Raw genomic sequence first — 17,030 nt, forward strand, 5'->3', positions numbered from 1 at the left:
CAGAAGAATAGTTTATTCAACATCTCGGATGCTCTTTTGTAGTTCCATAGGTAGCGATGACATCCTTTAGTTCGAAAGCCCTACGTTCAAATTCCATCTAAGATTAGAGGAACATTGATTAGGACATTTCTAGGTGAAGAGGAATTAGGAAAAGACTCTCTGTCCGTGCAAGTCGATTTTTCTCCACGCCAAATACACTTTAGAACCCAATTACCGATGATATGATCATCCCTTCATAGCTATACATATTTTAGTAATTCATCTGCAGTAACGCAGATGCATTCAATCTCAGAGAGAGAGAGAGAGAGAGAGAGAGAGAGAGAGAGAGAGAGGAAGAAAGAAAGAAAGAGAGAGAGAGAGAGAGAGAGAGAGAGGGGAAGAAAGAAAGAGAGAGAGAGAGAGAGAGAGAGACAGAGGAAGAAAGAAAGAAAGAGAAGGAGAGAGAGAGGGGAAGAAAGAAAGAGAGAGAGAGAGAGTGAGAGAGAGTGTGGTTTGGCAGAGTGGATAGAGTCCCCCCCCCCTCTACGATAGGTGTGGTTCGAATCCCATCGTAACATGGATGTTTGTGTGAATATATTTAGGGTGTAGATGAATTTCATGGACCTAAAAGTGGATTGAAAATTTCAGCGTTATTCTCTAGCGTAAAGTTCTCGGATGATCTAATTATTAGCCCACCCACGCTACTCATACTAATGTATTATAATAGGTTTATTATCTTTAGTTGGTGAGATTCACATACAAAATAGAAATTTCTATTGCGAATAAAGGGAAATTTTTATTTTGAAAAGCTATGGAAAATATTTTTCATACTCCGTTATAATATTAGCTATTTACTAATATTATTTTTTTTCTTTCATCTCAACCATAATACATCACAATTTCAACAATATTTTCAGTCGTGGATCATTATAAAAATTGTACAGATGATCAACAAAGTCTTTGCTGCTTGCGACTTGTTTTTGGAATAATATGTTACATTTTTTCATCATAAACTTAATGAAACCGGCACCTACAGTGTTTCTGCACTGCATATGTCAATTTAGAAAGAATTAAAAGCTGAAAGTTTCTATTTCAATAATTTCAGTGATATCACTTACCATCATTCCCATTGTGCTAATATATTTGTTATTGTTCGCACAATAAGCTATGTAAGGATACAGAGGGGTGTGGCCACATCAGAGAACGGAGATGAGAGTGATGTTCATACCGAGCAGTGGGAAATCCGCCAAACTGGGTGGAGTCACTTCTGAAGGGCGTGGAGTTTGTTATTTAAGAAAAATTGAAGGGAGCGTATAAGAAAACTTATAAAAAAATTACAATATTTAGTAGTATTTAATTAAGGACATGTATTTCATATAATTATTCACTAACATATTTAAATATCTACAGACATTTGTTTCCCGCATTCGCATCTGGGTTTAATATATCTAATTTGGAAGTCTCGAGGATCATCTTTGTACTTGACCTAGATCCATCTTAAGTGAGATGATCAGATGATTGTAGCAAACAGGAACTTTAGAATAAATCATCGCCTCCCTCCTTAGAAAGAAGAATGTGCACGTGAATGGGATACAAGAAAAAAATAATAAAAATCTAAAGTAGTATATAAAACAGATGAGCGTCAAGTAATTGTAGAAGGTTGACAACCGAACTCAACTTAATTATGAAGCACTTCGTGAGTATCAATGTTGATTTTTGCTGTTCTCATCAATAGATTTTTGTCTTGTTTAATATAGTTTATGCGAGACCCATATCGATTTTGCTATTTCTTAGTGATGCTTATGTTGTAAAGCTGAGTCTTCCATATGTTAAATAGGGTTGTTCAGTTCCTCACTAGTTATTGTTTTTTCTATACTTAAGAACGTATAATCACAAGCCAAATATTTATTCTAATTTTAAACAACCTGAGCATAAATTTCAATATTGGACACTTGAAACAGAGGAATTTGATTTAAACATTATGGAAGCTTTATTTATTTATTTATTTTTCGGCGAGCCAAAAATGTTCTTCACTATGGCACAAACGGTCAAATTCTAAGCACTTCCCTTTGTCGCTCAAACATTGTTTTTTCAAGGTTGATAAAATATCTCGATACGGATCTGGAGAGTACTTTCTGCGACATCTCGTGGTCGACTTTACTTGTTCAGATGATGAAGCTGAAGAAGTTCTCAGAAATTCTTAGAGATTTCCTCAGAAATTAAGAAACAACTGTATTTCCTTTGTTGACAATCTTAATCGGTTCAATATCACGTCAGTGACAAATCACTAGTTGAATCTTGGAAAGGAGAGAGAAAGATTCATGAATATTAATGGCGGAAACCGAGAATTACTTTTATTATTATTATTTTGAAACGTCTATTATTTAACTAATATGCAATTTATTTCTACTTTTCATAATAATGAACAACCTATTTTTAAATTTCGAGCTGTTTATCGAGTAAAACACATACTTTGGCTTTGTTTTGTGTTATACAATTGAACATTTATAGTTTGTTATGATTTCATTGTGAGGATATAGCCAACAGCTCCTCCTTCCTCTCCTGTGGATTCATCCGCAGATCTGTTTATGTTACCGGTACAGCAATTAGGGTATTCGGTATTCATTGCCAAACACAACTGAAATCTAAACTGTCAGTGGGTATGCTCTCAGTGGCATCCACCTGAAACAGCCAACCAACGTAGTGATTTATCGAAGGTGCAGCTTTTCTACGCATTTCTTTCTCGCAAAATGAGCATTTTGGGTGGTGCTACGCAAAATGGAATTTCTTTCTCGCAAAATTTCACGCATTTTGCGAGAAATAAATGCGCTCCTCAATCCCTTTTCTTCTGACATTGTTACAATGGCACAAGAAAAACTGAATGAAATATATAATAAAAATAGAAAGTAACCTTCTGATGAATAATTTTCATTCTTATAAGTATCCTGTATTAAATTTCGTGAAAAACTATCGAACCATTTAACAAACAAAAGACGTGGAATAGACACAACCCGGTGTATAACGCAATCATTAGGAGAAAAAAAAATCCAAGAACTTTGTTGATACTTTCGCAGATAGGTAGATAGTTTCAAGAGGGGAGTAGGCGAAAACCTGGCGGAACGAATCTCCCTGATTTCACGGCACAGCAGATGGATCGGGTAATGTTTTCCTGGATTATGTTAGAGTACTAATACCCGTAGACTATACTATGAATACCACAAAGTTACGACCTATCTGTGGTGGTTGATCAGGTAATACATTCTTGATGGTACGAATGTGTTCCCACAGGACGTTTGAATCCTCCACCCCGATTGTGGAGGATTCAAACGTCCTCCACTATCGAAGATCTAGAGGAAGTAATTCTAATGACATGGTACCTCTAACGTTCAAAGGTGTTAATAGATTCCATTCCATGCAGCATGGCGATAGTTCTAAAAGCAAGAGTGTAGTCTACCAACTACTGGGACTAATCATAATATTTTGACTGATTTGTGTACATTACTGTATAGTAATTAAAGTTATATTAAAGAAAATAACTTAGAATAAATATCAAAAACAAGCAATACTGATATTTTAATGCTTCTTTGCTATTAAAAACATACATCAAAAATAATGGAAAAGTTTTCTGAGACTTGTGTACGAGTGAGAAACGTTTACATGCAAAGTAATCGGATTTTGTTTTTATTTATTTTTTTTTATTTATGAATTTTGACTTTAAAAATAATCGTTCGATAGTTTAAAAATAAGATTTTATTCACCTGATAGCACAGCGTATTGCTATCAGATGCATAAATATATCATTATATTGAAATTGATAACGGATTCGGTTAAGATAGTTTCAAAATCAATTCGAATCTAAGCATATTTTCGATTGTCCAGCATATGGGAGTGAAATTATTGTTGAAAGGTTGGCAGGTGCTTTTACAGTAGTTAATGCGGACATAAAATATCTGTCAAAGTCTCGATATAATGGAAAAATACGTAGAAAAGTATTTTTTTAAGATATAAATTAAAAATGGGAGGAGAATCCATTCTATGTCAATGCGAAATCCTCTATGTCATCTATTGGTGGAGCGATAAACTATAATTTTTCCTCTATGAAGAGAGCATAGACAATCTCCAATCGTCATTACAATAACATCATCTAAAAGTATGTATATATTATGTCCGCATAATATAATCACTGTTTTTTTAAAAAAAAAAACAAGACTGTAAAATCAAAAAACTCACAAAGAGAAACACGAGTATATCTTTCTCGCACCATTTATTTTCTCGATTTAGAAGGCATTAAGTTTCACTATCTTCAAACAATTGTGACTCTTGAGTTGGGATTGGAGAGGGAGATCGACCGTGAGATGCGGTGATTAATATCCTTGGAGGGTAATGGATAGCAATGTTGTAGCCAATGAAGTTCTAACTGAGGCTAGGTTATTGCTGTTATACTCCTGTTGCCATGATCAGAGCTTTAATAGCCCAATAACACCTTATACCTACACTGTCCTCTACAGATAACGGGGAAGATGAAAAGCATTCTTGCTTCGCTCCTTCAAGCCAGTCCTTATAAGGACAATTGTGGCTCGGCTTGAAATACGAGCAAGTCTATCTGGCAATAAAAGTGCAAAAATTTCAGTTTTCAAAAAAATAGCAGTGGCACCTTCGTAATATTTGAGTGAAACAGAAAGATGAAACTGTCCTATTTCAATAAATTATTCATTTTAACCATTAACACTAAGTTACCAAGCTAGAAAACTGAGTAAATACATCTAAAAGTAAAAAATTGCATTGCATTTAATCAATAATGAAAACGCTATATATATATATATATATATATATATATATATATATATATATATATATATATATATATATATATATATATATATATATATATATATATATATATATATATATATATATATATATATATATATATAATGGGATTCTGTGATATAGAATATCAAATTGAAATTTAAATCAATATTCAGCTTGAAAAATAAATTTTAGTAAGAATTCACCTTAAAAGGTTGCATCAAAATCTGTCAAGTGAGTGAAAATAAAGGAAATATGACACAGGTACGATGCTGTTATCAAGGCACAGATAAAGAATACCGAAATACTCCGCATCAACGAAACATGAAACAAAGACCTAGACAAGAAATTGCAAACGTCTAGCACATCAGTGATGTGCATGAGAAAGTTGTTAAGAAGAAAGAAGGAACTTGTAGAAGGAAAACAGTAGAAGGAAGACTTTATACAACGTATTTATTATTTATTTTCGATATACTCTTAAATTTACGACTGTTCTTGATATTCGAAGTAAAGCTAATAGATGACCTTTCATTATATAAACGATATGTCTAAAACATAACGGCAAAAATAAATCTTATTCTTGTCTGCTTTGGCAAAATATATCACTCACTTCAATGAGAGAGCCTAATAATAAAGACAGTGAGTAGTTGAGTCGATTTCAGCGAAGCCTTTATTTTATTTTATTTTTTGATAGACACGACTTGGATTGCTACAAGATTTTCAATGGAGGGAAATGGATCTATGCATACATGTACTGGTTTTTTAAACTGCAACTGACCAGAGAATATACTCGTACATACACACATATTATAGAAATTATACCATACTTGTATCACAGTCCTAGTTGCTTTGGTGTAATGTAAACCAACCAATCATTCTCAGGTAGACACTATTGATCATCAAAACCCCATGTTTCATAGACTTCGGTATCATGACACTAAATCTATAATGTATAAACCTAGGGAATACTTTTAATGATTAAAAAATAAAAATAAAACTTATAAAATATAAATTTATTCAATATTTTATCTCTTTATTATAAAAATTCAAGCTTTATAAATAAGTTATGATTTTTAATTAAACTTTTATTTTTAATTGGTAATTACTTCGAAAATATTAGTATTGGATTCATACACTATTTCTTTTAAAGTTATTTGAGTTTACATTAATTTAGAAGATTAATCTTTAATATTATATCTAATGATCTGGGAAATGAGCACGATGTGTGTTTATTTATTGTTTTCTGAAAGGGTTAAACTCATAAATTTTAGATTTATGCTTTGAAAAGTTCAGGAAGAAATCAGCGAGATTCTTTGAGTAAAAATTCGTTAATATTTACACGTTTCTTGTGTAAATGAAAATAAAAATTGATTTTCATCGTTCCAACTCTGAATGTTAGATGATTATTCATTACCTATTTTGGATTTTCCAACTTTAAATATTTAATTATTTATTAGCTACATTTAATTTTTAAACTCTGAATATTAAACCATCTACCAACCAATTTGCATTAGTGGATAGTACACATCTTTGGCTCGAATCCGAACATAAGACGTTGGTGACAGTCTTCAGGTAGTAGAAGACTACTATCATATAGACTACTGCCTATGTGTTCTGTATATAGTTATACAGCTAATATGTATACATGTACAACAACATGAAAGCAGACAGAAGCAACTCAATGAATCACTTTATTGTAAACAACCAGACTCTGAAAGACGAGCGTAGAGAAGAATTTGTTTCAGTGTTTCTAGGTTCAAACATCAGTGTTTTGCAATGGAAAACGAGGTCAAGTTTACTGAATTGACTAATACACCTTTATTATGGATGTTCCAACGAATAGCACATGAAGCGACGGCTTTATCGAAAGACTTTGTGAAGTTATCAGATTCCATGGCCTTTGTGAACTTGGCATAATTTCTGCACCACGAAATGAAGAAGTGGTACAAAGATCTATAGGGTACTACCGGAAACTGAATAAAACATGTGTCTCGCTGCACTCGAAATACATTCTCTAGCACACGGGGGACTGCAGCAAGAGGATGACACCCGAGCAGTTATGTGAAAATTTCTGCAACTGGCTTAAAAGACCCATTTCTATGTGAAAGTTTCTGCAACTGGCTTAAAAGACCCATTTCTAGCCAGTTCAACATTTTTGCTCAAGATTAGTGCTTTGTTATAGTTCTGCAACAGTCAAACCAACAATTTTCTCTTGTGTGTTTTTAAAAGACACGCGGTGTTCACCGAAGATGGTAATTTTTATAATAATCACGCGAGTCCCATGCGGGTCAATCAAAATCCACATGCAGTTATTCATTTACACATCAGCAGCAATTCTGTTTATGTCTTAATTGACAAGGCGTCATATTTTGCCAACCAGGCCAAAATCTGGTAGAAACTTTTTTCCATTATTCTCAATGAATTTCTTTTTGGCGTAGAGGTGAAACGTAATTCCTGCAGGATGGAGCTGCAACACACTACAATCGTAAGGCCCGAGAGTACGATCAAAGATCATCTCAAAGAAGAATTTACTTAGATAGGCTAATTTACGTGACTTTCTCTGTCACCTTTTCCAAACCCTGTGAATTTTATTTACGGGATTATTTGAAACCTTTGGAGTACTTCAGAGTATGAACTGTGAGCGTGTTGAATATGAATTGATTGTCATAGGAAGAAACTTCTGAGCAAGTCTGGCTAATGGTGGGGTGTCTCAGCAGCTGCATTTCTAGAAACGGAGATGATCATTTTGAATGCCAACTAAGTACGATTATCCTACTGTGCTTTCTTTTTTTTTGCCAGTTTACCGAGAGATTTATGCCCTTATTTCTTTATATTTTGCCTACTATCTGCACTACAGACTGTTCGCATTCGTCCTATTCGTCCTTAAAACTACAAAGGGCTATATTTCGGAAATGTGAGGTTTTTCGATCTATGTTTATTGAGATCATTTAATCAGTTTTGATATGTAGAATTGGCCTTAAAAATTGATTACAGGGATATGAAAACATCCCGCACAGGCGCGCATGTGTGTGTGTGTGGGCTGCGTTAAAAGTGATTTTCAACTTACATCAAAGAATAAAATTCGTTCTAGAAAACCTCTTGAAAATTCGAAACAGCATTGGAATTATAGAAACTGGCGAAAACATGCCAAAAAAAGTCTCGGGTAAGTTTCTAAGGATAACGGAATCTCTTATAAGGAAAATATCTGTTGCAAGGGAGTTATGGTTGCCATTAAACATGAGAAGATTTTTAAAATGTTCATAAAGTCCGAAATTCATATACGTCGAATAGTTTTTAGTGAAAGGCCAATATATCGAATTCTCTACTTACTTCGCTCAAACCACAAATTAAATGACTCTTTAACTTTTAATATGTTTTGTAATCGTCATCCTTAAAACTCGTATACAAATAATTGGAATGAGGCGACTAAAAAAAATAAATAAACTTTTCACGAACACTAAAATAAAAATTTTCTCTTTGAAAAAGAAGCTAAATTTTAAAACTTCCTTAATAACCAGCTTCTTTGTTTAGAGAGGAACGCGACTCAGATTGTGCTAGACAAGAAAATTTCTTGTCCAGCACAATTTTTTTTTCCATTTTCTTTTCTTTTTTTTTGCGTTTTTTCCAGATGATTTTTTCCCAGTCCAATTCACAAAGTTATTCTATTCAACAGAAAAGTGTAAAAAAAAAAAAAACTAAACTGTTCCTTTATCGCAATAATTTCCTTCTATATGGATTGACAGATTTTTAACTATAAAAAATCTATCTAAATATAAGTTAGTTGTGAAGTAATGTAAATTTATTAAATAACTAAGAGGTAAAAATAAATGATAAGGCCCGCGTTTGCACCTAGTGCTAGGCCGCCCAAAGAAAGCAGGTTCTCAGTTCAAATCTAGTCTCTGACTAGAAGAACTTTTTCTTATCGTTCCTTCGACTGGTTCCCTAGTTAGTCGATCTGTGGCATGGGCAAGGGGTGTTTTTTGTCTTATAAACTCAACGAAATCTAGCGTAGACTCCACACTATTTCTAACAATAAATATATTGTGTTAGGGTTAAGGTTCACAAGATGACAGCATTGTCTGCCGGATGCTGTTTATAGTTAGTGATAATCTTGGGCTAGCTATCTCTGGTTGCCTACCGATGGATTGAACCTCTCCCTCAACTTACAAGGGCTAAATGACCTTGTCTACTTCCTATAAGGGAATAAAGGGTGTTGGCGGAAATAAATGATCGTAAAAGATGTAGCTGGCCTTGATTCCAGGACTTATTACATAGTAACTCTATAAAAAATTAAGTTTGATATGATGTGATAGCATGTTGGTGTATATGAAAGCAGCATTGCGATAGACATCAGCTGATAATGGTGGATAGGTAGTTAGAACGCAGCAACCATCGGACTGAAAAATTTCTTGAAACTAAGACCATGAACACTGATACAATAAGGTTATTCTATTTGGCTTCAGGTCCTTAAGAGAACCTCTACTCTACTCTCATTCAAGTTTTCATTCTAATTCCCAAACACAAACTCTTTCAAGAAGAAAGATTTGGAAATTTTGCAGGATTTTCAAATCTAAATGAAATTATATTTAAGTAAAGCAACAGTGCTACGCACAGTTCTCCATTTAACATATTTATATGTCATCAGCATCATAAAATCAATACCGATTCGGTCAGGAGAGAAAGCTCTCTGCACAGCCTTTACAGTACTGTTTGGCGATGTCAGTAGCAGGGGGGGGGGGGGGGAATTCCAGATTTCCTCTAACTTCCATCGTTGCAAGAGAGGACACGAACTATCCGTTCCATAATTTTATTTCCTGCAAAATTGTAAAAACCATACAAATAAAAACAGACAAATCCAAATCCCATATCTTTTTATTAAGTTTTTTTTTGCCGTTGTAAGGGATAGATGATTACATCCAGCGTGCTACCTCACGACGGTAGCAGGCTTTTTCATTCTTACAAGAATGAAGTAGCAACTACTGACTGCAATATGGTTAATAACATCATTAATTTTAAAGTATTTAGTTTGGTACAACAAACAGAGTGTTTCAGGAATTTACTGTGGTACCAGTGACGGCTCGTGGCTTGAAATCGTGGGGGTGCTGCAACTTTCGAAATGTACATACACACTGTAAGTACAGTGTATACGTGTTTGGATAAAATATCAAAATTATGGTAAAATTTAAAAAAATTAAACATGAAAAAATATTGTTAATTATCGTTAAAATTATACAGTTTGGTTTCATTCAAAATTACTTAAAAATAAAATCCATTATCATAATCCTAATAATGTTTCTAAAATAAAAACTTATAACAAATGTTATGTGTTTAATTGTAATGTCCAAATATTTAAAGCGACGGAGTAAACACGATAAGCACTACGAACACTCTACTACTTCCGCAAACTGTATATACACAACAGTGGAACTGCGCGACGGATAGTGCCACATTACGGTAATAGCTCCTGTCTCACTATGACGTGCATATGCTTGCGCGCGTAGCAATATGACACTGTGGTAAACAAAATGCTGCTAGCGTCCTTCGCCCTCCTAAGTGGTACAAGATGGATTTTTATTATTTTTTATACATAATAAGAGAATTGCATAGGATAGTTGATGATGAAATTAAATATTACAACAAATATAAATAAATTAATAAATATATTTATATGTCGAGAAAAATTGGGCGTGCTGCTGTTCCGCAGTGCCTATGCACGAGCATCCCCTTTGTGATACATATGCTATCCGTCACAAAGAGGCCATTTTTGGCAGACCATGCAGGGATTTAGTTAAATGGGTCCGGATAGCAACGCACGCGCACACACACACACACACACACACACTAGCAAAACAAATACTTTAACTTGTGCTGTTTAATTGCAACATGAGATTGCGTTCTTTCTCATGTTGCAATTAAACAGCACAAGTCCATCAGCTTGATATTCATGAGACAAGCTCTCTAGTATCTTGAACATACCATGATAACGGATCAAATACTGTAACTATTCCCTTCCAATCCCTAGAAACGAACTTCATTTTAGGTATTCAGAAACAAGGAAGATAATAAAGAAATCGTAGCAAGATGGTATTAAGTTATTATGCTGATTCAACAAGATTTTTATTTCTATCTCCAGAGGATAGAAATAAAATTCTTCGTCCCTTAAACCTTTAGCTCCCAGCTATGAGCCCTTTGTATAGCCATTGGTATATTTATACGTAATATTTGTGCTTTTAGGCAAGGATATATTTGCCTCTCTATGAAAAATATGAATACATTTGCCTCTGGAATACCGTATCCACAGAGCAACGTCTCGTCTTTTTACTTATTTCTATCTTTCTTGAATTAAGCTACCAAATTGGACACCCAACAACTCACAGTTATTGTGTATGTTAACTGAGTATGTTCTACAGTCGTTTCTTATGTATCTAGAGAGGGAAAAATGTTCCTGAAATATAAAAACTGGTTAACTCACTTTCAACTGTAACTCTCTTATAAATTTTCTTTGTATCCAAGATGAGATTTGAACATCGGCCTTTCGCGAAAACGAATCCTGTAGTTTTTCTGACAAGCTTACTGACAAATTGGAAGATGTTTTTTTCAAGTTTTGTGGATGAGAACCACTGTATTAATAGATTTTGCTTTCTTGATAAGCCTTGAAAATTCACATAGCACATGACCATCAAATTAGTAGTTAACACCGATCAGATTGGCGAGAAAGAAAGAGCGAGAGAGAGAGAGAGAGAGAGAGAGAGAGAGAGAGAGAGAGAGAGAGAGAGAGAGAGAGAGAGAGAGAGAGAGAGAGGGAGAGAGACCAGTCATATAGAACGCAGAGAAAAGTTACTTCTATTGGAGGGGAGAAGCGAAAGATACTTGCGAACCAATTTTCCACTTGAGGCAGTGAGGACCGAAGATTTATTGAAGTAATTCATTGGTTCAAACTTGGGAGAGTTGACAAAATGATTAGTGTACTACGTAGGCGTTCCTTCATTCATTGGATCCCAAACGAGTTATGCCCATGCAGAAAGAATGAAACATTCCACTGCAATGGTTCCGAGTCGATCGGTAATCGCTGTTCTAGATTATATATGTTAAATGAAAGGATGAAATATATATATATATTTGTTTCCTTTAACTCTGTACATTTTTATATATTTAATTTTTATGTTAATTCCATCCAAGAAACGGCGTATAGTTCTCATTATTGCACTGACTGTAGATTTTTGTTTATTAATGTACATTCCACTCAAAAGGATGTTAACCTGTAGTACATTAGCACAGTAACTTATCCAAGTATATGATAATCCAGAAATCTAATACAGTGACTAAACATGTCTGTAGCTACTTCAGGCATCCAATAAGCACGTGGTGTTCTTATAACCGTCCTTGTCAAGGGTTCAAATCCAATGCACAGTAAGTTCGAATCCATCAATAGATTAAGTTAGCATAATTTATTGAGTATGGGTTCTACATTTTATCTAAAAGATTACTTAAAGAAATGTGTGCGGTGTATTTTTATTTAATAAATTCAGTATTGTTTTAAAAATATGGTTAATAGACGTCGTTTTGAATATTTCCACAATACTTAATCCAGGCGGCGAGTTGATTAATCCTTAATCATGTAGCTCTAGGGATTATTTATCTACAGTAACGTCAGTTTAATTATCGGAAAGTAAACATCACAAATTTTATTTTTACTAAATTATTATTTATTTTTATCACAGTCTGACCTTGCAATAAAATGCTGCAGGGCTATAGTCAAAACATACACTTATCTTAAAGATTTGGATACAAAAAATAGCCTTCAGACATTCACTACATTAAAGGAATGACTGTCAACAGTAAACACCATTTCAAGGTGTGAAAATTATTTTGTATATGAAATAAAACGCTACACATATGTGTAGCATTTTATTTCTTTCAAGGAACAGTAGAAATAATTTAAAAAATTAATCTGCACGTGTTTGCTTTTTTTTGTTGAATTTTAGCTACTAATATGTTGAGAATAGCGATACACGTGATTGTTCTTAGCTTCAAGCCAATTGCGAGAGGCATCATATTAACTGTCTGAGGCTAACAATAATCCCCAGGCTAGCTATTGAGAAACTCCTATGTGGAGCAGTCTTTCTCAATTGCCGATCGGTGGGCAATTAAATGCCTTCTCAAAACCAATTTTATTGCTATATTCATTACATTAACTCAAAGCTATGACAAACTAAAAAAGAAAATATCTCGTATATGGAAAGTTTTTTTATTTTTATTTTGTTCTGTTAATAAGTAGAGAAAAGTTCAACTAGATGAACAATACTAAAGATAACAAAACAGTTAATGATTTGTAAGATACAAATCATTAACTGTTTATGTTCTAGTAATATAATTCGTAGAATTATATCCGGTGGTAAAAGTTAAAAAATAAATAAACATTTGTTAGTAATGTTTCTGAGTTCAGAAACATTGATTACCCAATGATACACACTTGTTAGAACCTGGGAATGTGTGTATCACTGAGGTTTGTTCTGTATCAAGTAATTTTATTTCTTACTGTGCATTTAAAAGTTGGTTTTACAAGGATGATCCAAACGTTTTCTCGAAATTTATATCTTTATAATGCATTTTCTCGTTTGGTGTTGTGTAATGATAAGTAATTATAATATTGGTCGTATATACACCATTAAACAGTTTCCTCTTACTAGCCAAAGGTTATATGGATAAAATCAGATACTGTATGTGAATTTTAAAACAATAACTGATAATACTTTGAGACACTACTTAAAGCCATCGAATCCAATTTGGCCATACGCTTTTGTGAATGACACACCAAACTCAGTAATCCAAGGGAAACTCTAACATCATCTCCGCTAATTGGAATTAGTGAAAATAAATATGCAAAACGATTCCGATCAGCACAACATCACGTGCAGATTTCAAAGGATTATCCAGTGATCATTTATAGACATAGTCACCTGATTTTTAATACCAGAACTGTTTGTTACCTTACAATGAAAAGTGGACCAACAATTCCAACGCCCAAAAATCAGTTGAGTACCTGGGTGAAGCAGCATTTCTGATTCCAATTAAAAATCATCTCCGGTACTAGGTTATGATATGCTTCCAGTGTAGTTTCATAGGCGTAACCGCTTTCGATTTCAGAAGGGCGTGCCATCAACTCCGACATCTATTTTAACTTACGGTGTGTGCGCATACTTTTCTGCATGCATCCTACCGATCACTAGTCATTCGGAATCCACCAAGGAATTTATTCCAAAAGAAGGCATCGATAATGAAGATTAAACTCGAAAAAAAAATCAAGAAACTGTACATTGAACTTCTCCGTCATCCAGTATACATACAGAAATGGCATGTGAAGAGAGGATGCTTCTTCAATACGAAAAAAAGAAGAGACTGGTGTAGAATATTATCTATGTTTTTAATGGATGATACCGTATTTGAGGTCAAACAACTGCTAAAACACTTTAGCAGAAAAGCACAAAGACTATGGTGTTAACTGCTTGGTTTAGTTTGGATGGAATTACGCACCAAACAATGAAGGCCATGAGGCGTATATGATGTCAGAAAATTGCTTGTTGTCTACTTTCGGGAAGAAAATCCTACCTCATCCCTATGATATCGGTTAACTCAGTTGAAACGTCAGTTGAAAAGCCATTATAAAGTTCCTTGGAGTCTTAGACGAGATTCGATCCCAGGGATTCAGTTGTAATTATATGATTTTTATTAAATTACAAGGTGAACAAATTAGGTTGAACTCTCAAGTGCCTCAACTACGAGGACTTTCCGAAAATAATGCTAATTTAATTATTTATTTTTTTAATATATGAAAGTATCATGTTATTACAAATTTCATAAAGTGATAATAATATATTTTAACCGGTTTACACATATTGACTTTGTTTCGTGAGGATATGAACTAAAATATCTTATTATTGTTTCAGATCGTTCTTGCTCTCCTTGTGGCTGTGGCTTCGGCTCAGCTGATGCCTCTACTATTCTCTCCTCACGTTCCAACTATCAAAATTGCCAATGTTGACAAAGTGGAAAAGATCGACAATGTGGTGCCATATTATATCATTCCCAGTTACCACCGTCATCCACTTGGTCTTCAATTTTATAACTACGGTTTCCATCCTTTCACTACAGTAGTTGGTCTGAAGACTGAAGAGAAGGCAGAAGAAAAGAAGGAAGAGAAGAAGGAGTAGATCGCTCTTGATTTTTAATTTTAATTAAATGAGATTCACTTACATGCATTGTCACTGCAATCAGATATCGTAGTTTTATTATTTACATTGCACTAATGTAATTATTACCCATGTAATGAAATAAACTTATTGGACACGTTTTAGTAGATGGTTACTGAGATGAAATACGTTCTCACTTCTAATTTGTAAAAACTTCAAGGTACTGAAAATAATAAAAGAGACAAAATCAAAAAAGTTCGTGATTATATGTATTGCAGAAATATAAAGAAAAGAAAATAACAAATTTCTGGACATTTTAATGTTCCTGTGACCTCGACTTACAAGATATAAAAGTGGAATACAATAAGCATCTACAAAGCAAACCACAATATCGTGACGCACATCATATAAGCATGATGCTGCTTCTACGAGTATTTTAGATCTCCGAATGGAAATGCATCATCAGGTTAAGGAGCTTAAAAGTTCCATGTAGGAGTCAAAGTTCTAGATCTTCCACTCAGTGACAGGCCCACTTGTCACTGAGTGGAACAACGTCTCACCGAGAAGAACTTCTCAGCATTGGTTCTACCCAGTGGTAGGCTCACCACACCACCAAGCAGAGCCATAATCTCAGCAGCATTACGAACTATGAGTCCAGATGAAATGATAATAAATTAACAAAACGAATTAAAATATGAATCCAGATGAAATGATAATAAATTAATTAACAAAACAAATTAAAAGTTGCTTCAACAATCAATTATATTTTAAACATGATAAATAAAAATAGGTGTATTTTTTCTTACTGCAGATTTCTGAGTTTTATAGAAAATAATTTTAAATTATTAAAGAAATAAAAATCAATCTTATTTTACATGAAAATTATATAATTTATATTTAATAAGAATTTATTTTAAGTAATTAAATAGTGGCAGACAATATTTTGGTTTCTCTGTAGGCACATCGTTTTCTGATGTTTGAATGGGGATCTTCAACGGAATTGACTAATAGCTCCAATGAAATTTCAAAATATTTCTTGATTTGCATTTTTTTTAATCTGATACGCAGGTGTCAGATAAACTAGCGGGTTAACTCACGGATAAGCAATTAACAGATATACTACACTCAGCTCATACATAACCAGAGTCTTCGAAATAATCTTAATTAACCAACAAGTAAATAACATTCAAAATCATGTTTGAAAATAATATTTGGGGTTTGTTCCCTATATTTGCCAAATCGACTTTATTATCTACAGTAATTTGAGTTACGGTGATAAATTTTTCGAATTCCGAAAACATGAACATCCGACACTCCATAAGTAAACGCTTCGTAGCTCAGTCTGTATCTGTATCATTTGTTTGAAAGAGATGGGTAGAAACCCCTCCATCTCATACAAAGGTGAAACAGTTTTTTCCCCGTCGGAAACCGAATTTTTAATTCTACAAAACAGGTACACCAGTCAGACGAACACAGACAATTAACAAATATAATACACTGGCCTTGAAGCTATAGTTGTTTTGGTTGAATTCTAATTTAAAAAAAAAAAAAAACGGAATTGGAAGTCAAAATAAATGCGAATTGATCACTTCATAAACATGTTCCTTACAACATATTTAATGACAAAACAAATAAAATTGATTGTCATTTAATAGCTGCACATGCGCAATGTGTATGTATTAATTTATACCGGAAGTTCCAGTATAAAACAAAAAGTATTATGAAATTGAGCAGACAGATTTCACGCGTTTCTCTATGTATCAATATTTCTGCAACAGCATAACAAATAGCAATTTTCAATTATAATTTACTTGGAAACTTCTTTTATGGTAGTAGTGATAACTTAATGTAAGAATTTAAGGAGAAAAATTCAAAAAATAGTCTTCTCAAACAAATCAAATGGTATAATAAAGTTTCTCCATTTCGCATATTTATGGTTTTATTGTTCAAATGCAATGATTAAGAATTATATGAATCTTTGGGAAGTTTTAAGCACATGATAAGTCCAATTGTTAATTGGCATATTATATCCTTTACTGATTTAAAAATCTT

General features: G+C 33.6%; 1 long non-coding RNA gene across 1 annotated transcript; it reads left to right on the plus strand.

Moving 5' to 3' along the window:
• The first annotated feature begins 1,649 nt into the window (after positions 1-1,649).
• Positions 1,650-15,136, plus strand: LOC150107677 (uncharacterized). Its single transcript, XR_016548210.1, has 2 exons — positions 1,650-1,675; positions 14,736-15,136. It is a non-coding gene; the product is annotated as an uncharacterized LOC150107677 (long non-coding RNA).
• The last annotated feature ends 1,894 nt before the right edge of the window (positions 15,137-17,030 follow it).

The sequence above is a fragment of the Typopeltis vanoorti genome, chromosome 4 (assembly GCF_054136105.1).
Source record: "Typopeltis vanoorti isolate ZY-2024b chromosome 4, IOZ_Tvanoo_1.0, whole genome shotgun sequence".
Taxonomy (NCBI): domain Eukaryota; kingdom Metazoa; phylum Arthropoda; class Arachnida; order Uropygi; family Thelyphonidae; genus Typopeltis; species Typopeltis vanoorti.